The sequence below is a fragment of the Triturus cristatus genome, chromosome 3_1 (assembly GCF_964204655.1).
Source record: "Triturus cristatus chromosome 3_1, aTriCri1.1, whole genome shotgun sequence".
Taxonomy (NCBI): domain Eukaryota; kingdom Metazoa; phylum Chordata; class Amphibia; order Caudata; family Salamandridae; genus Triturus; species Triturus cristatus.
In genome coordinates this window covers 424,092,778-424,115,709 of record NC_140583.1, presented here as the reverse complement: position 1 = coordinate 424,115,709, position 22,932 = coordinate 424,092,778, and positions in this window count along the sequence as shown.

The following is a 22,932-nucleotide window of genomic DNA, read 5'->3' as shown; positions in this document are numbered from 1 at the left end:
GCACTGTCAGCAGTCGGCCGTCCCCCGGGTGAGGCTGCACGCGAGAAACCAGCCCTGACCTCTTCCATGAAATTCTTAAGGGTGTCATTAAGATTGGCCAGGTCCTCCTTGGATGCAAAGTTAGCAGAAGGAGAACTTAAACTGCTGGGGGGTGCCGGGCCGGCCGGGGACGGCAGGGACGGATGCCCGGAAGAGCCCTTGACGGCGGGCACCGAGCGGATCCTGTGTGCAGTTCCTTCAGCCGGGAAGTCTCTAACCGTGGCCCTGCGGATTCGTTTGGGGCGGGGAGGTCCTGCCGCCTCATTCGACTCTTGTCCCATCGTGGGACCCCCAGAAATGACCCCAGAGTCATCAGGGCTGCTGGCCTTGAGGAGGTCTGCAGCCCAGGCCAGTCCTTTGGATTTGGCTAGATCAATAATTGCTGCTATCTGTGCGTCTTGCGAATTGCCCTGCTGGGTCTCATCGACCTGGGACGGCGTCGAGAAGAGCGCTGGGGTACCCTCACTATCCATCTCGGACTGGGTCCTAACCTGAAAGAGAAATGAACGTAAGCTGCGGCCAATACCACTTGAGACCGGCCCCTACCCGCCCTGAAACCAATCCGCGCCGTCACACCCGCTACTACTTACTCTCACGTAAGCGAACGCACCTCCTTCAGCCCCGAACGTATGCTGTCCCAGATATCCTGCATACAAAGAACAACAACTGTTAAAAACCGCGCCCCAGGGCGACCTTGTTCTTGGCCGTGCAAGCCGAGAGCCTCCTCTCCCCTTCCCTCCCCACCCCTTGGCACACTTACACCCCTTTCCGGCAGCAAGCGTGTTCGTCTGATACACCTAACCCTTGGCACGATCTAGGTGGAAAAAAGGAGAGGGATGAAAACGACATTTTTTTTAAAAATTTTTTTTAATAATAACCTCCCTGCTGCTATAACCTACATGCATGTCCCCAAAGCAGCACCTGCGCAAGAAAGTGAATGGGGAGGGGAGCCTGGGGGAGTGTAAGAAGCGTTTGGATTAACAACTTGTGACACATCGCAGCGTTAGCGGGCTCGGACCCCTGTCCTGTGAGAGCCTTGCTAACCGAATGTCTTGAACACCAGTTCTAATACTTGACGACACAGAATCTCTTTTTTTTTTTTTTTTTGCACATGGAGATTAAGTGATCGCGCAGAATCATAGGATGTTCAGCATTAATAACAAGGCCCGAGTTTATCTCCCAGTTCCCCAGGTCACATCCGCTCCCTCGCTGATGTTGGGCCACCGAGGGTGGGCGGGGAGGGCGCGCGCGCCACAAATAAACCCCCCCCCCCGCGTGCGTGAACCCGCCCCGGACACGACAACCACTCCGCCAAATGAAGGTATGAAGGGGGGGTGAAATTCCACATGGCGCAAAGGGGCGAAGCGACCACGCGCCTGCCAACTCGCGCCAGAGAGCGCTCCGGGTGCAGGGAGGCGCACATACAGGCGGAGCGTAATAATTTCCCTTTTTTTTTTTTTTTTTTTTTTAAGCCCCGACTCCGCCATGAAGTTCCCGCCCGAGGTGTCCGGCAGGTTAACCGAAGCCCACACGACGCGCGCCAGAATAAAAGCGCCCACAGGGAGCACGCACCGGAAGTGACTACCCAGGCAGATAAGTGACTGTGAGAGGGGAGAGAGCAAGGAAACACATAGAGGTGCCAAATGCATCCAGGCAACCGACACTGATTCCCCATCTGAATGTTTATCTCGTGTGTTTAAACATGCTTCTTCACGTAAAGGCTGCTGTTAGCAACGCACACTAAAACACAGTAGTTATACCCGCAAACCAGTGTATTGTGCTTGCTTTCCTGTCCGCTTAGATGGACGGGTTAAAAGTTAAATTAATGACTATTGCTGGATGAGCTGTCCCCCAAATACACGAGCGCCCCAAGGCGGCGCTCTTGGCGCCCTGAGCAATGCCCACTGTGGCCTGATCGTGTCCGACCTCGCGACGCACCTTCCTCCCCCCCCCCCCCGCGGTCACCCAAAGATGGCGGCTGAGGGGGCAAGGCGCGATTCGTGCGCATGGCGAAATCAGCTTGCTGTGCTACCTTGCCGGCTCGACACTTGCACAGTTAACGCTGCTAATCCCATGTCCGAGGCCCCCAACGGACCGAGGGCAGACCACGCCACCCGTGGAGGGGGGGGGGAGGAGAGTGAAAATTCGCACAACAAACGCGTACCAAAGCACACCCGGGGGAATGTGGCTGTTTTCTGCCCAGAAAGTCAGGGCCGAGACTCGTACCCCAGAGTAAGCTTGTGTGCACACCCGGGGGAGAATGAGATACCCCCCCCAGCACCGCGATCGTCCGTAACCAAGGCATTTATCGGAGCTGGGGAGGGAGTGGGAGGGTGAGCGTGAGCCGCCGACCGAGGTCTGCAAAACCTCCCTTTACCGTGTCCGCAACCAGCCCTTGTAGCAGGACTCGTAACGAATGCCAAGCCAGACTAAAGATAAAAGGAGCCTGGCCACAGGGTAACTTTCCGAGTTAAGCACAAACGGCGCTTTCCCCCTCCACGTACACAAGATCCTGTCCCCCGCCACAACCTCTTTCCCCGAGCACGGCCCCCCCCCGCCCGTGGTACGCCGACCACAGGGCCCCGTCTCCTGGTACTGCCCAGGGACAAGGCCGGGGCGAGAGGGAAGTAACCGGCAGACTCACCGAAGCAAAGACGGGCGACACGACGGAGCACGACGAACTGCAGGCAAGGCGAGCGAGCGGACAAGAGGACGAGGAGGGGCGGAGACAGTATAAGTACCCCTGTCTCCTGCCCGCCCTCGCCGGAAACAGCTATCTGTTGGGGTCTCCCCCGGACTAGCCCAGGGACTCGACCTCCCACCCCTGTGCCTTCCTGTGGCACTAAGGCGGCCGCCCTCCAAGGGGCGGTCCGCTGCGCAACCCCCCCCGGGCAGCCTTACATATCTCTGGCTGAAGGCTGAGGAAAATCATCCTACTAGTGCCGATACCAAGCCCTTCCAATCCGAGTGGACAATCATGGTAAACGTAGCATGAAACATCCATATGGGTGTAAGGATTGCCAAAGATAGTTTGATCACTAGTCGGACCGGTGTCATCGTGCTGAATGCCAGTGGATGATAACCAATAGCAACACTCTAGTTCTGCAGGTCACCAATTCAGAATTGGCCTAGCAACCATGTGCACAATGCCAAGCACCTGCTCTAATCTAACACAAGGCAATTTGTCTTCAGTCCAGGAACATCAAACAGTACACAATCCAATGAACAAGAGGCCCTACTGGCTTGTAGCTGAATGCCTTCTCTGTGAGCAGGTGCTTTTTTATTCTGATTGTAGAGCAGCCCCATTCTGTGATGCTGTGAATGCAAATGTAGAAGCCAATATTTGTGAAGGATTCACCTACTAAGGAAAAATAATGCCTTCCTCCAGAGCTTGCAGGCATCCACACCTACCGATAGTGGTGGGATAAAAAGAAACCTAAAGAGCAGAAAAAATACCAACTATTGACATTGGCAGATGGAAACACCAACACTTTTATAACTATCTGATGAATGAATTATAAATAACTGGTTAAAGTGACTTTTCCTGGGACTTTGCTTTATTCTCATGGATTATAAAGACATGAAAAAATCACAACGTTTGGGGAAGAGGATGTGGTATAAGGGTCAGAGCAGATGACCTTGGAACTGGAGAGCGTGGTTCGAGTCTTGGCGTCAGCTCAGGATGCTGCGATTCTCTGCAAATCACTTAAGCTCACCATGCCTACAAAAACAAACAAACATTGGCAACGCTAATAGGTATTACCTATGTGAGACATATTGGTGTTGTCAGTGTTTTGAAAGATATTGCACAGCAGCACGGGTGTTAAAAACTGAGTTGTAGGTTGACTGAGGTATGTGCTCTAGTTAAGCAGCAACCACAGTCCTAGTCAGAGTAAGAAGCAGGCAAACCCTAAGTTAACCTGTGCTCAGCTTCTGGTAGCATGGCACAGAGCAGTCAAGCTTAGCTAAGAGACAATGTGTAAAATATTTGTGCAACACTTAAAACAGTGAAAAGACCACATATAAAGATTCCACGCCAGGTTAGAAAAAATAGCTCTTAATTTATTAAATAAAACTAGATAAAATCGACAACAATCCAATAAGTAGAACTTGAGATATTGAACATAAAAGCACTATTTGGCATATCTGGTCACGCAGGATTGGGACAAAGTCAAAAGTTCAGGCTGACCGCAATGGAGCACGCTAGATACAGGGAGCCAGTGAAGCCTGCTTGATAAAAGTACCCTAATCCTGGGTGCGCTGATGTAGAGGATGTGTGGTACAGCTGAAGCGATGCATTAGTGCTGATCCACTCAGTGGCAGCGATCCGCTGGTCTTGATCCACACAGCAGCGATGATGCGCTGGCTCAGATGAGAGATGAGCTGCGATGCAGATGTGTGGCATCGTCGTCAAGGCTACCGTCGATGGAGGTGTGAGGCCTTTGTGCCCTGAAGAGTGTCACACAGTGGTGGTTCCGAAGGCAACGTGTCTGGTTTGCTCCAAGCAGAGGAGGCAATGCACCGGTTCTGATCACCCAGCAGGGGTGATACATTGGTTATGATCTGCGCAGCAGCAACAATGTGTCAATTCGACAGCGGATGCATCAGTTCCTCCTGGAACAAGCACCGTAGGCACACTTCCAAGGGACCAGGACCGGGGTGGCACAACTTGGTGGGGCGAACTTACATGTGGTAGAGTCCAGTTGCTGAAGCAGGGTGGTTGGAAGTCTTTATGTCCCTAAGACTTCAGATTAGAAGACTAGCCAGCTAGCCCTTGGAGTCACTCTGGGTTCAAGTGATGCAGGTTTAGTCTTTCTCACCCAGGCAGTGAAACAGCAGGCAGCAGGGCAGTATAGCAAGGCAGGAGTCCTGCAAAGCAGCAGTCCAGCAGAGTGGCATTCCTTCAGCAGCACAGCAGTCCTCCTTCCAAGCAGAGTCTTCACAGGTCCACAAGTGTACTGACGTGGTGATTTCAGAGGACCAGTACTTATACTTAGTTGGGCCTTAAAAGTGGGAAAGACTTCAAAGACAGTCTTGTGAGGTGCACAGAAGTCCTGTCCTTCCTGCCCTGACACCAGGCTAACTACAAAGGGGTATGTAGCCCTTTGTAAATGGACAGGACACAGCTTATTCATGTGTAAATAAGACTGGGTTCAGCTCCTCCCTCCCATCCTGCCAGGATGACCCATCAAGTCACACCTAAGCTCCGATTGTGTGTGGCTGTCTAGGGGAACACACAAAGCCCAGCTGTCACCCACCCCAGACATTTGATCAGAGCCAGGCAGATGGCACCAAATGGCTAAAGTAAGAAAATGGCAACTTTTTAAAAGTGACATTTCATTATTGCATTTTACCATACGTTTTTAAAATTAGGATTCCTGAGACACCAGACTTAGATGTCTTATCTCTTTCCAATTGTAAATCACATTTATAAAATGTAATGAGGTAATCCCAATGTTATCCTGTGGGAGAAGCAGGCGTTGCAGTGGTAAGAAAGCACTTTGGGGTCCTTATTTATGAAAAGTGTTGCATTGCTGGTTGTAAAAAGAGACGCAACACTTTTCATTGCGCCCTCCTTGCGACACCGTGGATGTGCCGTTTTTACAGTATATCGCATACTTCAATGCCTCAACAGGTATTATTTAGTTAACAACTATAAAAGATTATGCACATAACATGTTGCACGAAAAGGGCAATAGAGGGGGAAAGGGAGACAAGAAACCAGAAAACACCGAATGCAAAAATTCTTGTCTTCTTTGGGATCCACTGTAAATTTAAGAAGTGATTGGCAGGTATGAAGCCATTCTAGAAAGGATTGTAAAGTTTCAGGGTTGCCTTTCCAGAGTAAAAAGATGTCATCCATATAGTGACACCAAAAAGTAGTCTTTTCCACACGCGCCGGGACACTCTGTTGAGTATCTCTGCGCGTTATAAATTGACATAACATAACATAACACAAAATGATTAACAAGGGGTCAAGATTTTGGTATTAACTGACGTTCTTACCGATTGCACTGCTTTCTGTACCTCATTTTCGTCTCTTAAGGGATAGACTTGTTAAACATTACTGAATGAGACCATTATTCAGGCATTGAGCTTGGACGCTATTAGATACTACCTACGTTATTGATCTTTCAATACCATGAAACTAGTGCCCCACCAGGGACACATTACCTGATCGCAACTTTAGAACAAACTGGTTGCTGTGTTTGTGTAATTGTGTCTTTTTCTTGTAAATTGTAATCTTTCAGAAAGGAGGGCTTATTTTGCCGTTACTGCATATGAATAAGTATGAGTGGCCAAATTGGCTATGTTACATGTAAAAAGTATTGCCATTTCTATAAATTGCTACGACAGTTGATGTCTCGAATTTTGAACATCCTGACAGCATACACTCGGACTAAATTCTTAATGTCCTTTTATTTCCTTTTTTTCCCTTCACCCCCTTTTTTCATTTCTTGCATTTGTTGAAACAGGTTCTAAAAAGAAAACAGACCGATTGGTGAGACAATAGTATTCACCTATCTCACGAGGGAGATCCCTTCTAATAATAGAATCTCCTACACATACACTAGGGTCCTGATGAAAGCCTATATGACCCTCCGGGGCATGAGACAAGGCTGAAACATGTCGACCTATTTTCTGGACACAATTATTTTAGTGCACCAGACCCTAAATAGTCTGCTCTGTGCACGATAAGTAGTTTTTAATTCAACTCGAACCCAGTTTCATTAAAAATACAAACTGGCTCTTTCGAGTCTTTTAATTCTTCTTCACTCACCACTTAGCACTTCACTACACACCTAACACGGTTCTCTGATCACAACTGGAAAAACCAGAGGTATAACCTCCGGGTGAAGGAAGCACTCATTAACCCAATGATGATGCTGTCACGTTGTCAAGCGACTAGCGGATAACCGAACATACCGCTAAATTCCACCTGAAAATTAACACGTGATTGAGGGTTTCTTAACAGTACCTAGTACTGCTGTTGCTAACCCTGGTTCTTTCAGGACCTGTGATCCACTCTCCATTTGATATTTAAAAAGTTTGGAGCAGACCATGCTCCCATAGAAACTCCCTGGATCTGTAAGTAAAAAGTATCCCTGTGGCGAAAATAGTTGTTCCTTGTTAGAACTGGGGGTCTCTAGTTGGCAGAAGTAGGTACCTTTGACCAAATAGGGACCCGTGCTTCTAAGTTAGGGAAAGGGGATTACACTACCGGATAACCCCTGCTCACCCCCTTGGTAGCTTGGCAGGAGCAGACAGGTTTATCTCAGAGGCAGTGTGTTAAGCATTTGTGAAGACATACAGTAATACAGTGAAAACACTACAGATGGACACTGCACAGGTTTTATACAAATTAAGGGTGGGCGGAAATTGCGTAATCGCGTTACGCATATCTTCACGAAAACGCTAAAAATTATCGCAAACACATGGAAATATCACAAAGACGCAGAAGTTTTTGCCCCGCCCGTTCGTGATGTTTTTTGCGAGATCGCGTTGGAAATGTGTCGCCAACTTGCCCATGCGATGTTAATGGGCGCAGCTATCTTGTTTTCACTTGTCCCGCCCGCTCGCGATGCTATTTCCTGTTCCGGGTCGCGCAATGCATGCTCGCGCTTGTTCGCGATAGGTATTTCCTGTTCGGGAACGCGTATTGCGTGTTCGCGTTGCTTTTTGCGTGCTCGGGGGGAAAGTATCTCGCGAACTTGCCCATGCGGTCGCAATGGGCATGGCCATCTTGTTTTTCACTCTATGCTATGGTTCTGGGGCCTGCTTTTCAATCCTCCCTCTATGTTTTCAATCCTTTGTTTCTGAAAACTTTGTTTTGATCTTTTTTATTTATTATCTCTCTCTCTATTTTCCTGACTCTATATTTTTTGTTTTTGTCTACTTTTCATGTGTTTTTTAACTACTTTTTCACTCTTTTTCTATTACCTGCTTTTTTAATTTCTTTTACTTACTTTTTTATTTTTTACCTTTTCTTTTCTGCCCCCGCCTACCCCAGAACCATGGCAAAGGGCCACAGGGGGCATCGCAGCCTGAGCCGCGACCGCCTTCCTTGCAGAAGGCGGCGCCTACAAGGGGTGCAGGCACGGGCCTTATTTGGGGAGGTGGAGTTGGCTGCACTGTTTTTTTTTGTGCAGCGCCACCTCCCCTTAACCCTGGCAGCAGGCGGCAGGCCTGGGTCCGGGCTCTGGGATCGTCGGCAGCGGTGGGGAAAGGTGCGCCGGGCAGTGTTTCGCTGCTCGGGTGTCCGGCGCAGCCAGAACCAGCTGACGCACCGGTGGTCCGATATCCTGGACCGGGAGCAGGACCTGATGGACCTGCTAGGAGTGGAGGTCCCAGGTCTTGGTGAGTAGCTATTTAATTATTAGTACTTTGTGTCTGTTCTTCTGCTCTGTGTTATATATTGCGAATATATATTTTTCCTACCAGCTAGAATACTGCTGCTTACATACATTACAGGTAATTTACATTTAAAAGTCTTCTGTGATTGTTATGACACAGGTGCTCTGCGCTACTAATCTTGTTATTTGCAACTTTGTGTTTGCGCTCGTTTTGCGTGATTATGTAAGAGTTTATTTTAGAAAACTTAAGTTAGGTAATGCTAGAGTGACTCTAGTCCTTCCTTTGTCCTGTCACTAAGAGATAGGGGTGGATTGATACTTAGGTTTAGTTACTTATTATAAGTTTGCAATTTTTTAGTGGTCTGCGACACCCCCTCTATTACGTCACGTGCTGCTGAGTGCTGCTAGTGCTTACCCCAGTCCTTAGTAGAACCTTTTGTAGTTGGTTCAGTGAGTGCTAATAGGCTTAGCACTAGCAGAACATCTGCATCAACCAACCAACAATTTTGGGGCCGATTCCAATCCTGGAAAAAGGCTGTACGAATCGTTGTACAGAGCGTTTTCTCCGTACGACTCGTACCCGGTAAACTTGTTGTACAACCTAGGAAGTATGATTCGTACAGAAAGCCTTTTCCGTACGTTTCGTACGAATGACCGTACGGGTAAAAAAAAACAACGATTTTGATCCGGAACAGCTTGTACGCGACATCCGGACGCATTCAAGCAGCGGTTTCCGGCCCAGCAAGTACGATTTGTCCCTACGTCACTCCGTACGGCTCTTTTTTTATGGGAGCCAAACACAGCCGGAAAAGCAGAGTCCGACGTGAACCGCTACGCAACGGAGCCCCGGTACGCGACGTACACGCCATGAACCCCAATGTACGTGTCATCCCGGTCTTCATAGCCTACGACCTGGTGCACCGGACCCAACGCACATGCCGCAGAAGGTGAGAACAACACCCAGGTGCCAGGGGGGGTGAGGGGCAGGAATCATACCCCATACCCAAAGCAAAACCTATAATATGGAGCCCATACATTACCACCAGTGTCTGGTCACTTGGGGGGCGTGGCCAGCAACCCCTGCGTACCGCAACAACGGAAGTGGACGTGTACGGTGCATTGCACACGTACCCCTACGGCACAAGTACAATAGTGATACAGACCGCACACACGCAATGAATGCGTGGGTACGGTGCGTTGCACACGTACCCCTACGGCACAAGTATAATAGTGATACGGACCGTACACACGCAATGAATGCGTGGGTACGGTGCGTTGCACACGTACTCCTATGACACCAGTAGAACAGTGATACGGACCGTACGCACGCAATGAATGCGTGGGTACGGTGCGTTGCACACGTACCCCTATGGCAAGAGTACAATAGTGATACAGACCGTACACACGCAATTAATGCGTGGGTACGGTGCGTTGCACACGTACCCCTACGGCACAAGTAGAATAGTGATACGGACCGTACTCACGCAATGAATGCATGGGTACGGTGCGTTGCACACATACTCCTCCGGCACCAGTAGAACAGTGATACGGACCTTAAACACGCAATGAATGCGTGGGTACGGTGCGTTGCACACGTACCCCTATGGCACGAGTACAATAGTGATACGGACCGTACACACGCAATGAATGCGTGGGTACGGTGTGTTGCACACGTACTCCTACGGCACCAGTAGAACAGTGATACGGACCGTACACACGCAATGAATGCGTGGGTACGGTGAGATGCACACATACCCCTACGGCACCAGTAGAACAGTGATATGGACCGTACACATGCAATGAATGCGTGGGTACGGTGCGTTGCACACGTACTCCTACGGCACCAGTAGAACAGTGATACAGACCGTACACACGCAATGAATGTGTGGGTACGGTGCATTGCACACGTATTCCTACGGCACCAGTAGAACAGTGATACGGACCGTACACATGCAATGAATGCGTGGGTACGGTGCATACCACACGTACCCCTACGGCACAGTAGAACTGTGATACGGACCGTACACACGCAATGAATACGTGGGTACGGTGCGTTGCACACGTACCCCTACGGCACCAGTAGAACAGTGATACGGACCATACACACGCAATGAATGCGTGGGTACGGTGCGTTGCACACGTACTCCTACGGCACCAGTAGAACAGTGATACGGACCGTACACACGCAATGAATGCGTGGGTACAGTGCGTTTCACACGTACTCCTACAGCACCAGTACATTTGGGATACGAGGCGTACACAGCCAGGAATGTGGGCTGACAGACTGGCCCTGCATGTTACCTTCATATTGGTGTGTGTGTAGGTCCAGGCCAGCAGTCTACTGCTCCAAGGGGGTGGGTGGGTGCAGAGGATTCCCAGCAGTGGCCAGCCATATGGGGGTGGCTGCATGTCAATACCAGCAGTGGCCACACATATAGGGGTGGGTGCAGATGAATACCAGCCGTGGACAGAGACATGGGGGTGGGTGCAGCGCACTCCCAGCAGTGGACAGAGACATGGGGTGGGTGCAGAGGACTCCCAGCAGTGGACAGAGATATGGAGGTGGGTGCAGAGGACTCCCAGCAGTGGCCTGCAATATGAGGTGTGTGTGCAGATGAATACCAGCAGTGTCCAGACATATGGGGGTGGGTGCACAGGACTCCCAGCAGTGGACAGAGACATGGGGGTGGGTGCAGAGGACTCCCATCAGTGGACAGAGACATGGGGGAGGGTGCAGCCGACTCCCAGAAGTGGACAGAGATATGGGGGTGGGTGCAGAGGACTCCCAGCAGTGGCCTGCAATATGAAGTGTGTGTGCAAATGAATACCAGCAGTGTCTAGACATATGGGGGTGGGTGCACAGGACTCCCAGCAGTGGCCTGCAATATGAGGTGTGTGTGCAGATGAATACCAGCAGTGTTTAGACATATGGGGGTGGGTGCAGAGGACTCCCAGCAGTGGCCTGAAATATGAGGTGTGTGTGCAGATGAATACCAGCAGTGTCCAGACATATGGGGGTGGGTGCACAGGACTCCCAGCAGAGGCCTGCAATATGAGGTGTGTGCAGATGAATACCAGCAGTGTCCAGACATATGGGGCTGGGTGCACAGGACTCCCAGCAGTGGACAGAGACATGGGGGTGGGTGCAGAGGACTCCCAGCAGTGGACAGAGACATGGGGGTGGGTGCAGAGGACTCCCAGCAGTGTGTAGTGATCAAGCCCACTCAGTTCAGATTATTTATTTTTTATTTTTTTTATTTAAGAAGCTTGGAACAAACAACACTGAATAATAATAAGAAAAACCAAAAGCATAAGCTCTTTACAGTGCATAAGATATTCACACATCATTAGCTTCAGATGCAGCTACCAAGGATTGTGAAGTCAAATACAGAGAAGAAAAAAAAAAGAAAAAAAAAAAGGGAAAAAAGTATACAACATACTTTAATAAGTAAGTTCATGTTTAGCTGATCCATTTTTAACTACTCCTTAATCCATTTTTCCAAACGGTCCAAGATGCGTTGCCCCCTCTCGCGCCTTCTTCTACCCCATCTTGAAAAAATAGCTGATTCTAAATTATATAAAGCCAAAATCCTTGCTCTCCAATTTAAGAAAGTAGGGGCATCAGGACTTATCCACTCCGAAGTTATCGACAGTCTTACCACAGACATAACTATAAACAGGAAAGCAGTCTCCTCCCGAGTTCTCTGCTTCTGACAGCCACTCTCACAACCAAATATGACAAATTCTGCCGAAAAAACAACTGAAATATTGAGTTTAGAGTTTAAAAAAACTTCTATATCGTGAAAAAATATATGCAATTTGGGACAGAAAAAAACATGTGTAAATCATTAGCGGCTGCCAGCCCACATCTCGAGCACTGATGACCTCCTGTACCTCCCCATTTAGCAATTTTAGCCGGGGTATAGTACAGGTCAAACAGTGCCATATAGCTTTGAGACCGTAAGCTTCCTGACATAAAAACATTATTTGACAATTCTAAAGCCTGAGAAATATCTAAGTCTGTTTTACCTAATTTTGTTTCCCATTTAGCATTCTGTAAAAGTATATCATCTGGAAAGCTGGAGAGTAGACATTGATACAGCGTGCCTATTCTGGAGCGTTTTAATATCAATTCCATGAGTGGATTTTTCTTAAAAAAGCCAAGATCCTGCCCCTTTGCTTTCTCTACAAAACTACGAATCTGTAAGTACTTAAAGAAGTCGTGTGGATTCAAACTAAATTTCTCCCTCAAAAACTCAAACGAGGCCAATACTCCCTCAGTTCCAAGATCTCCTATAGTCCTTACCCCCTGCGAAATCCACCTAAATAAAGTTAAATCTTGAACAATAGGAGGTAAAAGTCCTGCCGCGGCAAGGGGTGTATAATTATTAATTTTAAGAATCTGATATTTACGACGGATCTTACGCCAAAGCGAGAACATTGCTATTATTACCTTAAACTTGGTCTTTTTGTAATAACTGGGTTCCAGTACACAAAATAATATTCCCTTAACTTCTTCTCCCAAGCCTATTTCAAAAATAGAAGGCCTACAACATTGTGGTACCCATGCCCTATCCCCAAAAAGCGGTACGGCTAAATGTTGAATAAAAGCTGACTAATAGTACAGCATTAAATTAGGTATTGCCCATCCTCCCCTCCCCCTCGGAAGGTACATCCATTTAGCTGCTCTACGAGGGCGATGGTAACTCCAGAGAAATCTATTGCAGCACCTTTCAGCTTGAGTTAGGCTTGCATGAGAGAACTCCAATGGAATGGTCTTGAAAAGGTACAGAAACTTTGGTAAGACCAACATTTTCAATACGTTTCCCCGACCATACAGAGACAGATGGAGATTGTCTATCCTTGTCAATAGAGCGTTGGTTGCTTTAATTACCGGCAGAATATTCAAGTCTGGAATGTTTTCTACTGCAGCCATTATTTTAACCCCTAAGTATCCCACGGTCTGCACCACCGGGGCATCGGACGGACCCATAGATGCTGACTGGATCACCTGGGTTTTAGTGACATTAAGTTTGTAACCTGACAAATGTCCAAACTGTACTGTGAGACTCTTAATAGCTGGAAATGCCAGTGCCACACTACTAGTCAATACTACAATATCGTCAGCATAAGCTAATGCCTTATACTCTGCAGAAGGAATCCTGACCGGAGGTATTTCTATACATTTCTCTATTTTACTTAGAAGCGGATCTATATACAGAGCGAATAACAGGGGCGAACAGGGCAACCTTGACGAGTGCCCCTTCCAATACAAAAGGAGCTTGAACGCAATCCTGAAATCGAGAGGGTCGCTTCTGGAGATTTATAAAGCGACTGGAGTGAGTGGAGAAATTCCAAACTAAACCCCTTCCAGCACAAAACTGCCCACAAGAACCCCCAGGCGACCCTGTCAAACGCCTTCTCGGCGTCCAACAGGATCGCACCGAGGGGATAATGGGTCGTTTGAGCCCAGTCTGCTATTACCCGCTGAACATGGTCGGCTGTGTCTCTGCCTGGGCTAAAGCCATGCTGTCTTAAAGACACTAAAGGAGAGATCACCGCTGTGGACGGAACGATGCGGGATCTAATTCAGGTTTATCTTTTTTTTTAATGAGAATGATAGTTGTTTGGCTCCAGGAATCTGGTATATGTCCTCCCTGTGCACCTCTAAGAACAATCAGCATCTCTGCTTGTATTTCTGAACAGAACAACTTATAAAACTCGAGAGGGATGGAGTCCGGACCTGCAGCTTTTCCACTGGCTAGGGACTTAATTGCCAACTCAACCTCCTCCCATTCTATAGGAGCTGAAAGAATTTCATTTTGCTGAGCGGAGATATGAGTGGTGGTGAGATCCTGTAAAAAATCTCCTATTTCTCCCTCCATGTTGGATAGACCATCTTCCTGTGTATACAAACGACAATAAAACTGCCTAAAGACCTCCATAACCCCCTCCGGCGTATCTCGTATACAGCCTTGGGAGTCCTTGATCTTTAGAATATGATTAGCAAAACCTCTCTCATGCAACCGCTTGGCTAAAACCCTGCCAGCTTTTTCCCCAAATTCGAACATCTGTGATCTAAATTGTAGATATTTTGCCGCAAGATCCTGCCCAAAGAATTCCAACAGAGAGGCCCTCACTCTAGCTATCTGTGACTGAATTTCCAAAATCTCTTGACGCTCTCTTATAGCACACACCAACTGAGTCTTTACCGTTCCCAATTCCTCGATACGCCGCTTAGTCTGATCCTGAGCTATTTTCCTCCTGAAAAATGAGAAACTTTTCGTTTGACCCCTTACGGCTGTTTTGAACGTATCCCAAACTATTGTATGTACAGCTGTATCTTTATTGATATTTAAAAATTCCCTCATCCAGCTTTTCATATGATCGATATAAGACTGATCCAATAACAATGTCCTCACAAAGATCCAAGTCCTTGGAGCCTTTTGGGTAACCTGCATTGTACATTCAATTATTAGAGGATTATGATCTGAGAGTATCCTGGGTAAAACTTGAATAGATGTGGCTTCTACCACCTGGTCAGATACAAAAACATAATCTATACGAACTAACTTATTGTGGGGGGCTGAAAAGTAAGTATAGCCATCTAACTGTTTGTTGTTATAAAACCAGGAATCAATCAAACGGTGTTCTTGAACCAAACCTTGGAGAGCCCTAAAAACTCTGGGGTTTTTTCCAGTGTAAATTTGAGTCCCTCCTAGATTAAAGTCAGCTAAGAGATTAATATTCATATCCCCACAACAATATAAAGGATGAGGCCAAAGTGCCAGTTCCACATTTAGAAAATGTAGAACTGCTGGGTCATCAGAGTTTGAGCAATAGACTGTGCAAACAGTCATAGGACTGCCTTTAACTAACAACTCTGCTATTACCCATCTGCCATTACTATCTTGTGCAGTTCTAGTACATACTCCAGATCCATTTCTCAAAAGAATTGCAACTCCTCTGATCCTAACTTATTGCCGAGAGCACCCAACTAAGTCAAATCCCGGGATTTTCAAATATGCCCGGTCGTTCCAGGATACATGCGTCTCCTGAAGACACACCACCTCAAGGTGGAAAGATTGGATGACCTTTGAAAACAATGCCCTCTTTCTGCCATCATTAAGGCCACAAATATTCCAACTCCCTATACAAATTTTACCCTGTGCCATCTACATTGAGAAAATAGGGCCAAAAAATGAAGATAGCTACTCTTCCTCCGTAAATAATTACATTTGACCAGAAAACATATTGTATAACCACTATAATTATTTTGTTAGTTCCAGCTTCTTTTTTAATGTTTTTTAGACCAGCCCTCCCTAACCCTCCTTGACCAACCCATACCCCCCCTCCTGTACCCTCACTCCTCCCCCCCGTGCCCACGCCCCCACCCATATCCCCCCAATTGAGGCATAAGGACTCTGTCCTTTCGATGGAAAGACTGGTTAACTGCTCGACTCCTCCTATGCAGCTGCCAAAGCCAGAAAGCCAAAGAAAAGGGTCCTTAGTTGGGTGCGCACAAAAAAAAAGATATATAATACAACGTAAAAATCAAAAACTCAAAAGCAAAAAACAAAAAAAGCTTTCATTTCCCATATTGCTTTCTATATAGTACAGTGCTTCCCTGAAAACACACACACCCCCCAAGGACCCCTGAGCCCTCAAAAAGAAAAATTATCAAAGTCAGAGTCAAAGTCAAGAATAGTGAAAGAGGGATGTACCCTTACAATGAATCCAAGTATACCTTTGCCTGAATCTCTGAGTCAAAAAACTTTGTCTGACCCTGAAAAATTATTTTTAGCTTTGAGGGAAACAGTAGAAACACCTGAGCGCCCTTTGACTGAAATGGACCAATTAACTGCCGGAGCTGCCACCTCAGTTCCACAGTAGCTGGACATAAATCAGGTCTAACAAAGAACTCATAGCCCCTCCCAACCCTTTTCTTATCAGGCCTTGCCAGATCGTAAATCTTCTCTCTTGCTAAAAAGCTCTAAAAACAGATTAAGATTGCTCGAGGCCTGCTGTCTTCTTGCCCGGGTCGTTGCTTAATCTTAAAGGGAAACCGATGGGCTCTCTGTATTCCTTTTGCCAGTCCCACTGTTGGACTTCAGGGAATGCCTCAGTAAACAATGCTGCAATAAAACTTCGGACATCCGAGCCTTCGATTCCTTCAGGCACTCCCAGAACTCTCAAATTGTTCCTCCGAGCTTGATTTTCAAGATCGGCAAGCTTCCAGTGGATGTCATCCCTTTGTGACTGAATTGCGTCAGTTGCATTCCTCTGGGCTAGCATGTCATCCTCCAAAGTAGATATTCTCATTTCTTCTTCACCAACCCTCGTTGAAATCTCAGAACACGTCTTAGCTACTCTCCGAATGGAGTTTTGGACACAACGGCATACCCCCTGCAGTCGGGAATTCTCATGACGAGCTTCTTCACGGTGTGCCATTAATGTCTGATAGATAACTGCCAATGTTATCTCGCCTGACGGTGGATTAGTCCCAGTTGCATTGTGGATATCATTTTGAGTAATTTTTTTTCCCTCAAAGTCCGGTTGAGCAGAGAACGAATAGTCCCAGGCCAAGGAGCCTGTATCCGCCCCCTGAGGCAAAAGCTCTTGATTAATGCGTGCTCTGCGAACTGTATCCAAGCCCTTAGGGACTGCCTCGGCATTTAAAGCCTCATTACTGCGCCAATCGCCTGGGTCACTATCGTCGTCTGTCCAGTCTCTACTCAGAGCGGTGTCACAGTCTGAGGAAGCTGTATGATCCGATAAAGAAAAAAAATTATCGCCCTCAGTATCCAGCATCTCATTCTGGGTAGGTAGCTTTTCCCCCTGTGCAGTCTGCTCTTTAATAGCTTGACCGAGAGGTAAAGTCACCAATAGGTCCGACTGGACCACAACTCCCAGCATCCCCTTTGATTGAGATCTGGAAACCTTCCGGGCATTACTGACACTAGGACTATTATCTCCTGGACTTGCACCAACCTCAGCACCCTCCTTATTTCTCTCTGTAGTTGCTTCGATAACTCCCCCAGTGAGTGGATCCAAAGGAGAATGTGAGAGAGCAAGTACTGTTTGACCCTGGTCCAGAATAGTAACATCCTGTATTGTTTCTGGCAGAGTCTGATCACAATAAGGGGTAAGTACGCTCTGCATGCTGTCGTTATTGTCGTTATTGTCATTATGCTGAGTCACTTTATCTGTCTGTTTTTTAAACATCTGTGGTACTGTTTGTCTATTTTTAGATTTTGCCCCCAATCGCTTAGGCGTCTGCTCGTTTACCTGCTTGCTCGCCTCCACATTACCTTCTCCGTTGCTCGCTCAGCCTCCCGCTATACACTGGGACTGGACCGCGGCTCCCCCAGACTTCGCTACATTCACTGTGCTCTTCGGAGCAGCAACACGCGTCGTGGAGGCATTATCGTAGGCAGCAACCCCGGTACAGCCTCAGCAAACAGCCGGGAAGCAGCGCCCCTGAGTCATCCCGACAAACAGAGAACCCAGGCAAGACGCTTTCAACGGTGTTCCGAGAGAAGGCAATCTACTCGCATCGCTCGCAGTGAAGCTGCCACGTAAAACAAGGTTTGTTCCCTTCAATAGGTCCTGGGATTCATTCTTTTTGGCAAATGCAAGCGGAGGAGGTCAATCGCTAACCTGCTCACTCGGCCGAGTTGTCGGCCGCCATCTTGCCCCTCCAGTTCAGATGATTTAAAAAGGTTTATTAGAAGATGGTACAAGATCACAGGAAGATTAGAACAGGACCATATCAGGATCAGTTCAGGTCCAGAGGGAGACCCCACCAGGAACAGCCAGCAGGCAGCTCAGCCCAGTCAACTGTCCCTTCTCTGACAGACTCCCCAACATTCTGACAGCATCATCACATTAACATTCCACTTGTGGTAGAATAGCATTGGATTAACATTATATCCCCCTTTCTTATACAGGGAAACAAAAAGCTGGAAACAGAAGAGAAGAACCTGAGAAAGTGAAAGCAAAATGATTATACAAAAGCAAAAAGAACAACAATAAAAGAACATCCATCAAAAGAAGAGCAGTGTGAGAACAACCATAGAAAGAAAAGCAACCAAGAGAGAAATCAAGGAACAGAGAAGAAGGGAAATCAAACATAGAAACCATCATCCTCCCTTCTTACACAACAGCTTAGAAGAAAAAAAAACACCAATGTTAGAGAAAAAGATAAAAGAAAGTACAAAAGACTTCCCCAAAACGCACCCACTGGCCAGAACAGGAATGAAATGGGGCTGAAAATGGAAAACTAACAAAACATAGGGCTACAGGCTGCGACAAACACAGAGGAAGAAAACACAACAGAAAAACAAAGGAAAGTCCATAGTCCACAAGAGACACGAAAAGAAGACCTCAGAAGGAAAACAGAAAAGAAGAAAGAAACAAGGAAGATGAGGAAAAATATAAGGGTAATCCTCTCCTACAAGAAACGCCATCATCAATATAAAATTTAAAATATAATCTAAAGACAACAGTGCATAATAACATTCTTAACTATATGTGAGGTTCGGGAGGACTATAACCCGAAAACACGCCCTAGAAATATAAGGCAAAACAACAGTAACAGATGGGGCTAAGACCCAAAGAAACATAGTCCTTGTAAACTTGACATCTAGAAGGCTAAGCGAGATTGAGTGATGTCAAAAAAACTGATATGGGTAGGAACCCATATAGTAAGAACAGAAACTGTTTGGGTAAGAACCCACAATAATGCAATAGGACTATGACCTTTGCATGGGTCCTCTGTGAGAGGAAAAACAGAATAGTGCACATATGAAAATTGCACAAACGAGAACAGAAACTGTTTGGGTAAGAACCCGCAATAATGCAATAGGACTGTAACCTTTGCATGGGTCCTCTGTGAGAGGAAAACAGAATAGTGCACATGTGAAAATTGCATAAACGTACCACAAACAGATGGGACTAAGCCCCATAACGTACACCCTGTGTAGGGTAAACTAGACTGTAAATGTATGGGTCGGAACCCATGACTTATCTCTTGGGAAAGAGGAGCACAAAAGATGCAAACAAAACTACTGTATTTAGAACAACCCTTTAGTAAGGGACAATCCAACCACCCAGAATGGGACAGACCCCATGTAGAGTAAAAAAAAAACTTATGTAAAAAAACAAGGCTCTGTAGACAAGCGTGATATCATATACAAATTACTGTAAAACATGTCATAGTAAACAATTACAGTAAATAAAATGAGATTTGATCGTGAAAGACACATGAAGAATATAAATATATTCATTTAACAGGACAGTAGAATAGCGTGCACTTGTAAGCAAAAAAACAAAAAAAAATTGATCCAACGTTGAAAATGTACTATAAAAGTGCTGCTAAACATCCAGTTAAGAATGAGTCAAAAAGGATTCACACCCTTCCTCCACTCTGGAAGCAGAGCGTTATTCATGGACTGTGTTAAAATGTACCTTATGCGAACTGGAAAGTGTCCAAAACCGGAGAGCGTCCAATAAGAAAAAGCACGTCGTGGATTCCTCATAGTGTTCGCAAAAATCCCGCAGCATAATATAGATCGTCGTGTTTGACTGACAGAAGGTAATCTATTCCACACGCTGCGACGCTGCCGCTAATAAAAGAAAACTTTATTGAAACCACACTCAATGATGACGTGGTTGGCAAAATTTGCGGGACCGAGAGTAGAACAAAAGGAGCCTCCCGCAAACCACAAAATGGCGGCACGATGAGCACGCCGCGCCGGGTGGTTCACTGCAGAAACGTGCACCAAGACACTAAAAAGGCATCACAGTTGACGAGGAAACGTCACACGCAACTTCTGTAGATGACATGAGGCAGCGCAGAGGAGAGACTGCACGCGACCAGAGCGCACAGGTAAGCACGCGCAAAGCCATTTTTTTTTTAAATTCAAATTGGCAGTTCGGTAATGCGGCAAACAGGAGGTCGCAAACAAGCTGGAAAAGCAAAGACAAAACATGCCCCACCTGTCTTTGCTCCTGAGGCTTCTCCTTAAGATAGTCAGTAGTGAAGACACACTTAGCATGCGATTGAAAAGTCCTGCTTTCCTCCGGTGCAGATAAAGTTCAAAAACAGTTCATGTCACACCGTACCCACAAAGTGGACAAGAAATAACAAGCTCTGTGGCAACGATCTTCTAAAGAACCTGTTTCTGTCACCTCTACAGGGTCTTCAAGCAACTTAAAATACAGAACCTCCTGCAACTGAAGTCATGGTACCCCAACTGGCATCCTGATCCCATCCTTGTCGCCAAAATTCTGCAGTGATCAAGCCCACTCAGTTCTGATGATTTAAAGAGGTTTATTAGAAGATGGTACAAGATCACAGGAAGATTAGAACAGGACCAGATCAGGATCAGTTCAGGTCCAGAGGGAGACCCCACCAGGAGCAGCCAGCAGGCAGCTCAGCCCAGTCAACTGTCCCTTCTCTGACAGACTCCCCAACATTCTGACAACATCATCACATTAACATTCCACTTGTGATAGAATAGCATTGGATTAACATTAACAGGATATAACACAGTGGACAGAGATATGGGGGGGGGGGGTGTACATCATTATCAGATGACCACACCTACATGGTGGTATGGACGCATCCCTGACTTTGGACTATGATGATAGTGCTATAACAACACATCACTGACAGCAGTGTCCCACTCCCAGGAGGATGGATGTATTTCACACACTGCATGACACACCACATGTGGGTGTGAGGATATATAACACAAGCATACCCACCCATGGCGGATGCAGCACAATACACACCCTGATATCATGCCACAAGACTGTATAGTCATGTAACTGCCTACAAAACTAAAATAGCCAAAGGGAACACACACTGTCACGCACATCCCTGGACTAATAGGAATATCCAGGTGCTGGTCCAGCCACCAAGATGTTGTCTCTCATGGAAGGAATAGGGTGGAATTCCCCTAGATACAATGCCCACAATTGTCAGTCAGGTGCCCAAATACCCTGCATAACAAGTACCATTTGTGTGGTAGGCCGTGATTACACACATGCATAGTGCTGAAAAGGGTAAATCTGTCCCTGAAGGCATTCCGACATACTCAAAACACAGCAAGGATGGCACAGACGATTCAGCAGGGGACATCGGTGAGCAGCCATGGCCATTGTTGAAGGGATCCGTCACCAACAAAGGGAATGTTGACACAGGTCAGCACAACAACTGTTTGCAGGGAAGACGTCAGGTGCCACAGAGGAAGGAACACTCCTTGGGACAATGTCTCTAAACAAAATTAAAACACACTACCAATGATTCTTTGCAGAGACATTGTGATGGCACACAGATACCATGGTCTATCTCATGTCCATCATACAAAAACATTTCTCCGAACCCTAACACATTACCAGAACACCAACTCCAGGAGCCTCAGCACCAACATCAAGTACCTGAAATGCAATAGTTTTGAAAGTAAAAATAAAGGCTTTATTCAGCACAAAAAAAAAACAACGAAAAATAGACTATGTACAGAGGCCAATGGCCAGTCCATATTTCAAGTCCAAGGGGGGACGTAGGGGACCGCGTCTACCCCTAGCTTGCCTGCACAAAGGAACCTCAAGGTTTGTCGACCGGGGGGGGCATCATCTGTGGCAGTACCAGGCACCACAGTGACAGGAGGGGGAAGGGTAGGTGTTGTGGGTGCAGGGGGGGATGTCTCCACGACAGGGGGTGGGGCAGCACCTAAGGTGGAGGTGAGCGTAGCATTGCACACTGCTGCTAGGATGTCCAGCCTAACCCCTGCAACAGAGGATTCCCCAGGGTCAACAGAGTGTGTGGTGGGTGAGGGATGGGGTGCAGCGCTCTTGGGGGAGGAGGTCAAAATGGTGGGGGACTCAACTCCCGTGCCTGGGGACTTCCTCCCCCGCTTGTGGGGTGGTCGCTCAGTGGGGGCGATGTCCAGCTCACCCATAAAGATATTCTTGGGTGAGAGTTTGGCAGGGGAGCCAAGGGAAGTGGTTTTGGAGGAACAGGGTTATGAGGACTGCAGACTGCGACTGTGGCTGCGTGTATGTCGTCTGTCCCCAGACCCTGTGGGTGTGCCTACATCCCCCTGAGTGTGCTTGCCAGCAGGTGTGCGCTTTGCCTTACTTGGGGGTGTGCTGGCTGTGTCTGGTGGGGTGCATGCCCGTGACTGTCTGTGTGTGCGTTGGACAGACATGGGAGAAGGAAGTGTGGATGGGTCTGGGGTAGGGGGGGATGGCGCACTGCAGGAGAGTAACTGCTGCCGTCAGGGAAGAGTCCATGCATTGGTCAGACATCGTTGCTGACATGCCCTCCATGAACAACACCATCTGTGTGAGCAGTTTAGTGTGTCCATGGAGGACATTCAGCACCGATGCCTGCCCAACCTGCAACTGCCACAGTATGTCCACAGACTCTTCACTGAGGGCAGCAGGGGTGACAGGGGCAGGGGGGGGCGGTGCCTGGGCCGAAGGAGACATGTTGGGCCTCTGCACGGAGAGAAGGGACGGGAGCAAATGG